At 40.9% G+C, this 7,418-nt stretch overlaps 1 pseudogene; it reads left to right on the top strand.

Annotated features, from left to right (window-relative positions):
* Positions 1-2,020: 2,020 nt before the first annotated feature.
* On the top strand, positions 2,021-4,261 carry LOC148120310 (rab GDP dissociation inhibitor beta pseudogene; annotated as a pseudogene).
* Positions 4,262-7,418: the final 3,157 nt, after the last annotated feature.

Raw genomic sequence — 7,418 nt, 5'->3', positions numbered from 1 at the left:
AATTTCACAAGGCTCTTTGTTGGCTAGGGAGAAGACAATACAAATAAAATTTTAAAATACTTTTAAGAGTGTGAAAATAATTTGTTTTCATGACACTGAGAGAAAGGATGGAATGTTCCTCATGTTTCTGTGATGTCATCCTTCTATGGGAAATGGTATGTCATCTAGTTTGATGAATTACTGATCAGGTGACTTTATAGGAGCAGAAGTTAAACAAATTTAGGGGTCTGGTCTTCAGACATCCCCCACATCTAATGCACCTTTGGAAAACTATGCCTCACTTGAACATTTTACACTTAATTTCCATAAGAAGTTCAAAAAACCTAAAGTGGATATAATTCTCTTGCATATGTCAACTGTGGCATTTTGAGGCTGAAATTTTCCTATGTACTTAAAAGCATAACAGATAATTTAAAAATATATTAAGACGGTCCCTGATTCACTGAACTTAACAAATATCCCACTTTCAACCGTGTGAGAGTAGCGCGTACTCAGTGGATCCCGCCTACTGGCTCGCCTTGGCTCCTTCTCAGGGAGCAGTCCTCAGCAGAGCCATAGCTCGGGGCCATGGTGGGGAACAATTGCACTCTACTGGACTGCCGAGCAGAAAACACATACTTCAAGTTATGATAAGCTTATATAGATGAAATTTCATACTAAGTCAAGGGGTTTTCTGCAGATTCCACACCAATACCGCTATTTAAAATACAGGATGACTTTGTTTGTAAGAAATTTTACATGGTTCCTCATTCTCTTTGAACTCTATTTTTCTTCCACTAAAGAATTGTGAACTCTGTAGATAGGAGCCCTGTGTAATCCTGCATTTTGCTTTGCCTACCCAATGGTTGTTACTACTCCACACCAATTACTAATTGCCTCAAATTTTAATGTTATGTACTTACATAAATCACTTAAATTTTCATAGTTTCTATTGCTGTTTCTTTCCTTTCAAACATTTAACTTGCCTACTTCCTCCTAGTTAGTATTGTGCATTGTGGGAATGGTTGTGAGCATTGTTTTTATTTTTTTAGAGAACCAGAGATAACGAAGTTGAGCTGGGGACAAATGCAGTGCGTATTTAATGTTATAGATCTCCGAGGTTGACATTCCTTCCCCCATGTAGTTAAGTGACAGCTCGTCACCTTCCTATAGGAATAATGCCTCTATCACTTAGTGAGCTTACCTACAGTCTTGACAAGTAGGTGCAGGGCTAGAGGCTTGAAAGATGACGCGGATACAGCACCTGTGCCACAAACATGGAGGTGATAGAGAAAAAGCAAAGCTGAAGTCACAGAGAGGCTAGTGTGTGGACAATTGTCAGCAGACTTTGGTGTCACGAACAGCCAGGGCCCTGAGCATAGCTGGCAATGCAGCATGCGCAGCTGCAAACGCATCACAGGCTTCCCTTTCTGGTAGCAGTGATGTCACACAGAATTGCTCTGCAGATAATAATCTGAGCAGTCCTAGGAGCAGCATTTTGGGTGTGAGCCTGCAAGTTTGTATGGCACTCACTTGACTGGGTCTCCGTGACACCGGGATTGTAGAAGCTCAGCTTTTTACACATATTCTGAAGGTCCCATGCTTTTGTGACCAGTGCTTTACTAGCTATGCTGTCTCCTAACCCCTGCAGAAAGCATTCCAATCCGTGAGTAAATTCATTGCTTTATTTTATTAATTTTATAAAATAATATCCCAACCTTAGTTTTCCCTCCCTTCTCTCCTCTCATTCCCTCCCCCATTTCCCCTCAATGTTTTATACATCCAAATTACCAATAATAATCTAAAAATTTGACCAAGAACATTAGTGGGAATACCTAATTATATTCCTATTTCTTTTGTAAAAATAGTGTGTTGAAGTAGAACACACTTCTACTGGAAAGGCTGTGAAGACACCAGACAAAAAATGTGGAAAAGTGGAGCAGAAACATAACAGGTGCTTTATCCAAATGCAGCATTCCTAGATTTAGAAATATTGATACTACCCCTCCCTCCCTGCCCGGCTCTTCTCTTCCCGTTGAGGTGGCGGCCGGCCTCGCCTCCTAGTCAGCTTCGCTTTTCCTCTCCTCGAGTCTTCCCTTTTTCTCGGGGGCCAGAGCGGCCAGACTTCTCATTTCTTTCTCTACGGTGGCCTAGAGCCCCTGCGTGCGCTCCTTCCCCCGCCATGAATGAGGAATACGATGTGATTGTGCTGGGCACCGGCCTGACAGAATGTATCCTGTCAGGGATAATGTCAGTGAATGGAAAGAAGGTTCTTCACATGGACCAGAACCCGTACTATGGAGGAGAAAGTGCATCAATAACACCACTGGAAGATTTATACAAAAGATTTAAGTTACCAGGACAACCACCAGCATCAATGGGGAGAGGACGAGACTGGAATGTTGACTTAATTCCCAAGTTCCTTATGGCCAATGGTCAGTTGGTGAAGATGCTGCTTTACACGGAGGTCACTCGCTATATGGATTTCAAAGTGATTGAAGGGAGCTTTGTGTATAAGGGGGGGAAAATCTACAAGGTTCCTTCCACTGAAGCAGAAGCCCTGGCATCTAGCTTAATGGGACTATTTGAAAAACGCCGCTTCAGGAAATTCCTAGTTTATGTTGCCAACTTTGATGAAAAAGATCCTAGAACTTTTGAGGGTGTTGATCCTAAGAAGACCTCAATGAGAGATGTGTATAAGAAGTTTGATTTGGGCCAAGATGTTACAGACTTTACAGGCCATTCTCTTGCACTGTACAGAACAGATGACTACTTGGATCAGCCGTGTTGTGATACCATTAATAGAATTAAACTTTACAGTGAGTCTTTGGCAAGATACGGTAAAAGCCCATACCTGTATCCACTCTATGGCCTTGGAGAATTGCCGCAAGGATTTGCAAGGTTAAGTGCTATATATGGAGGTACCTACATGTTGAATAAACCAATTGAAGAAATCATTGTGCAAAATGGAAAAGTGGTTGGTGTAAAATCTGAAGGAGAGATTGCTCGCTGTAAGCAGCTCATCTGCGACCCCAGCTATGTAAAAGATCGGGTTGAAAAAGTGGGTCAGGTAATCAGAGTGATTTGTATCCTTAGCCACCCTATCAAGAACACCAATGATGCCAATTCCTGCCAGATCATCATTCCACAGAACCAAGTCAACCGCAAGTCAGATATCTATGTTTGTATGATCTCCTTTGCACACAATGTGGCAGCACAGGGCAAATATATTGCCATTGTAAGTACAACTGTGGAGACCAAGGAACCAGAGAAAGAAATCAGACCAGCTTTGGAGCTCTTGGAACCAATTGAACAGAAATTTGTCAGCATCAGTGACCTCTTTGTACCTAAAGATTTGGGATCAGAGAGCCAGATCTTTATTTCCCGTGCATATGATGCTACCACTCACTTTGAGACAACCTGTGATGACATTAAAGATATCTATAAGAGAATGACAGGATCTGAGTTTGACTTTGAAGAAATGAAGCGCAAGAAGAATGACATTTATGGAGAAGACTAACAGCAGTACATATTATGTAATTAGGACAAACAAAATTTGGCAAATAATGTATATTGTATGAAATCAATATTGTAAGCCCTGCTTTTATGATCAAAATGGAGATTGAAGAGTGCTATACCAGTGAATACTTCTCCCCTTCACTTTTCTAATATCATGTATTAACTTGTTTTCATGGAATGGCTGGCTAGTCAGAATTGGTTGGTTCTGTTCAGTTTAACCAGACAGGCTTTTTTCTAGTGAAGGAGCCGATCTAAACAAATATTGATACTGATAGAGAACTTGATACAGTACTTGTATCTTTTAATCAGTGTAACCTTTGCAATTGTGTGCCTCTGCTCAAGAGCTGGATCTATACATTTTGTGCCATCCTGATATTGGAAGTCTAAATTGAATATCCTTTTGTTTGAGAAAACTAAATGTTTTCTCAAGTATTAAAGCAGGGCCCAAATAGTTGACCCACATGTTTTATGTGGGCATAAACTTCTAACCAAACTTCATTCAGACTTAGCGAGTTGTTTGGAAGAAGCTAGTATGTGGTATTTTAACCTACTACAATTGCTGAGAAGGGGAAAGGAATCTTACGGTAAGCAGGTAAAATATAGAAGCACCTTTTATCCCAGGTATGGCTTCTTCAATGGACCAAGCTGCAATGCAGTATTGATTTGACAGAGCCTTGATTTCAATGATGTCTGTCTCAAAATGGCTCCAAATGATTTCTGTACTGCAAAATAAAGCCAAACTCTGGAAAAAAAAAAAAAGAAATATTGATACTATCTTTTAGCATCATAGCATTTGTAATGCTTTCTTTTTAAATTTTAAATAAATATTTGCACTTTTGCTTGAATTTATGACTTTTTCCTTCAAGGGCCCTCCTCCTTTTCTCAATTATATGAGCCACAAGCCCTACCCCCCATGTAAGCTGCCTATACCTTCTCACCTCTGAATTTTCAGGCCTATGCCACCATGGTGCAAGGCAGTCACTCAGCACTCCGATTGAGGAAAAGTCTCCTGACCCATTCTGCAGCTCAGAGAGTAACATCTTTGCTGTACACGAGTGAAGACTTGAGCTTGAATTTCCAGCACCCATAAAAACTGGGTGGACACAAGAACCTGCCTGAAATCCCAGCAGAGATAGCGAGTCCTAGAGAAAACAGGCTAGCCATATCAGTCAAGAGGTAAGCACCAGGTTCAGCAAGAGACCTTGCCTTAGTATGCAAAGTGAGAGCAATCCAGTAGGACAGGCCACATCACATCAACCTTTGCATGCTCCCAAGGCACAACCATATACTCATGTGCACCTACATACATTCAAGCATGCATATATGCATACACAAAACATAAAAAAAAGCAACCAAGTAAAACTCGATGACAAAACACAATGAGTAGCTTGTAGAAGGAGTGGCGGGCTGCATTCCTGCCTGGCTCACGCATGGCTAGCTTTACACCCGAAATAACAACATACAAATTGTATTTTTTTAAATACTGCTTGACCCATTAGTTCCAGCCTCTTATTGGCTAACTCTCACATCTTGATTAACCCATTTCTATTAATGTGTGTAGCACCATGAGGTGCTGGCTTACCAGGAAGGATCTTAACCTGCGTCCATCTTGGAGAGGAGAGCTACAGCGTCTGTCTCACTGCCTTCTTCCTCCCAGCAGTCTGTTCTGTCTTCCCCGCCTACCTATGTTCTGACCTATCAGGCCAAGCAGTTTTCTTTATTAATTAACCAATGAGAGCAACCGATAGATAAAAGACTCTCCTATATCAGTAGCTGGATTGAGGAACTGAAAGGCGTAGCTGGGTAGTAGAGTACTTGCTGAGAATGTGAAAGGTGTAGCTGGGTGGTAGAACACTTGCCGAGAATGCGGAAGTTCGCAAGTTTAATATAAAGCACTACAGAAACAATCACCAAACTAAAGAAAATGAAGCAAACAACAACCACTACAATGAAGCCAGTGACCTAAAAAGTCACTTCACTAAAGAAGATACACAGATGACAAGCATGTGAAAAGACATTCAACAACATGTCACTCAAGAATGGGCAATAAAAACAACTGGAATAGTTCCATTACATAGTTATTAGAGTGATCAACATTGAAAACCCATGGCACCAGATGCTGTGCACTGAAGCATGAGGAACATGGCAGGCAGGCCCATAAAACACCATGGCCACCTTGGAGGACAGTGGCAGTTTCTCAGAAAACCAAGTCCATCCTTGCACATGAACCAATAATCACACTCCTTCATACATGCTCAAAGGAATGTTTGTGGTAGCTCTGCTCATTTGAACAGAGACATGATCACATTGTCTTTCAGTAGGTGAATAAATGAACTCTAGTATATTCCTAAGGTGGAATATTATTCAACATTGAAATATAAATCAAAACATGAACAAAGATGAATAGAAATCTTTTGTTCTCTCTCTCTCTCTCTCTCTCTCTCTCTCTCTCTCTCTCTGTGTGTGTGTGTGTGTGTGTGTGTGTGTGTGTAGGAGGTTCTTCTGTTTTTGTGTTGTTTTCATTGGTTGAGTAAAGAGACTGTCTTGGCCTTTTGATAGGGCAGCCCTTAGGTGGGCGGAGTAGACAGAACAGAATGCTAAAAAGAAGGGAAGTGTGGCAGATACCATGAAGCTCCTGCCTGAGATGGACGTAGGTTAAAAATCTTTCCTGGGAAGCCACTACCTCATGGTGCTACACAGATTAGCACAGGCAGTAATTTAATTAGTACAATTTCTGTGTGATTATTTTGGGGTTAAGCTAGCTGGGCGTGGGACGCAGCCCTCTCCTCCAAACTACTCTCTCTCTCTTTCTCTCTCTCTCTCCTTATTGTTTATTTTTATTGTTTATTTTGTTTAAAATTACTTCTATCCCAACCATTGTACCAGCTATGTCTCATAGGATGGAGAACTAATGTGTATCATTAAGAGAAAGAAGTCAGTCTGACAAGGTGCATTGTATGATTCCAACTATTTAACATTCTGGAAAAGGTATAACCATAAAAACAATGAATATATTGGTGTTTCCAAGGACAAATGGGTGGCGGGAATAAATAAATGAAACACAGTGAGTTTTTAGGACATTGAATAGGCCACTTTGTAAGTATTGATTACTTTTCTATTGCTGTGATAAAACACCACGACAAAGGCAACTTATAGCAGGCACATTTCTCTGGGCTCCTATTGTAGAGGGAAAAGAGACCATCATGGTAGGGAAGTGACCAGCATGGATGCTAGAGTAGCTAGTTGAGAGTTCACATCTTGAACTGAAAGCAGGAAGCAGGGAGAGCTGAAAGGAACGACCTTCCACAGGGATAAACTTCCTTCTGCATGGCCATACTCCCAAACCTCCCAAACACCACCAACAACGAGGGACTGAGTATTCAAACATCTGAGCCTATAGGAGGCATATCATAATAGTAGATATGTATCTGTACACACTGAGTTGTAAGTATGTATAACATTCAGGCAATTCCTTTCTCTGGTCTATTTTTATTCTACTATAAAAACATACTTATGGGCTGGAGAGATTCACTTCAGTTAAGAGCATTTGATGCTCTTGTAGAAGATCAGAGTTGGGGTCCCAGGATGACATATGGGACAACCTGCATCTCCGACTCTGTTATGTCTGGCACCCTCTTCTGACTTCTACAGGCACTTATATTCAAGTGCATATATGCTCACACTTATAAACATATACACGAAGGTTAAAAATAATGAAATAATTTTTTTCTATTAAAATTTAAGCCACAGTTGTGGGCTGCTGGGAATGGCCTTGAACTTTGGTTCTCTGAGCAGCTTTGGACATTTGGACCACATATGAATACAGGAATGATGGTGCCTTTTCATTGTAAATAGTTTCAGCAGTTTAAAGGCTCCGGAAACTGGTTGAATATTACAATGTAGAAGATGATACTGGCAGA

The sequence above is a fragment of the Myodes glareolus genome, chromosome 11, assembly GCF_982192425.1.
Source record: "Myodes glareolus chromosome 11, mMyoGla1.1, whole genome shotgun sequence".
Taxonomy (NCBI): Eukaryota; Metazoa; Chordata; class Mammalia; order Rodentia; family Cricetidae; genus Myodes; species Myodes glareolus.
Note: the sequence above shows the minus strand (reverse complement) of the source record. Positions and strands in the feature narration are given on the sequence as shown.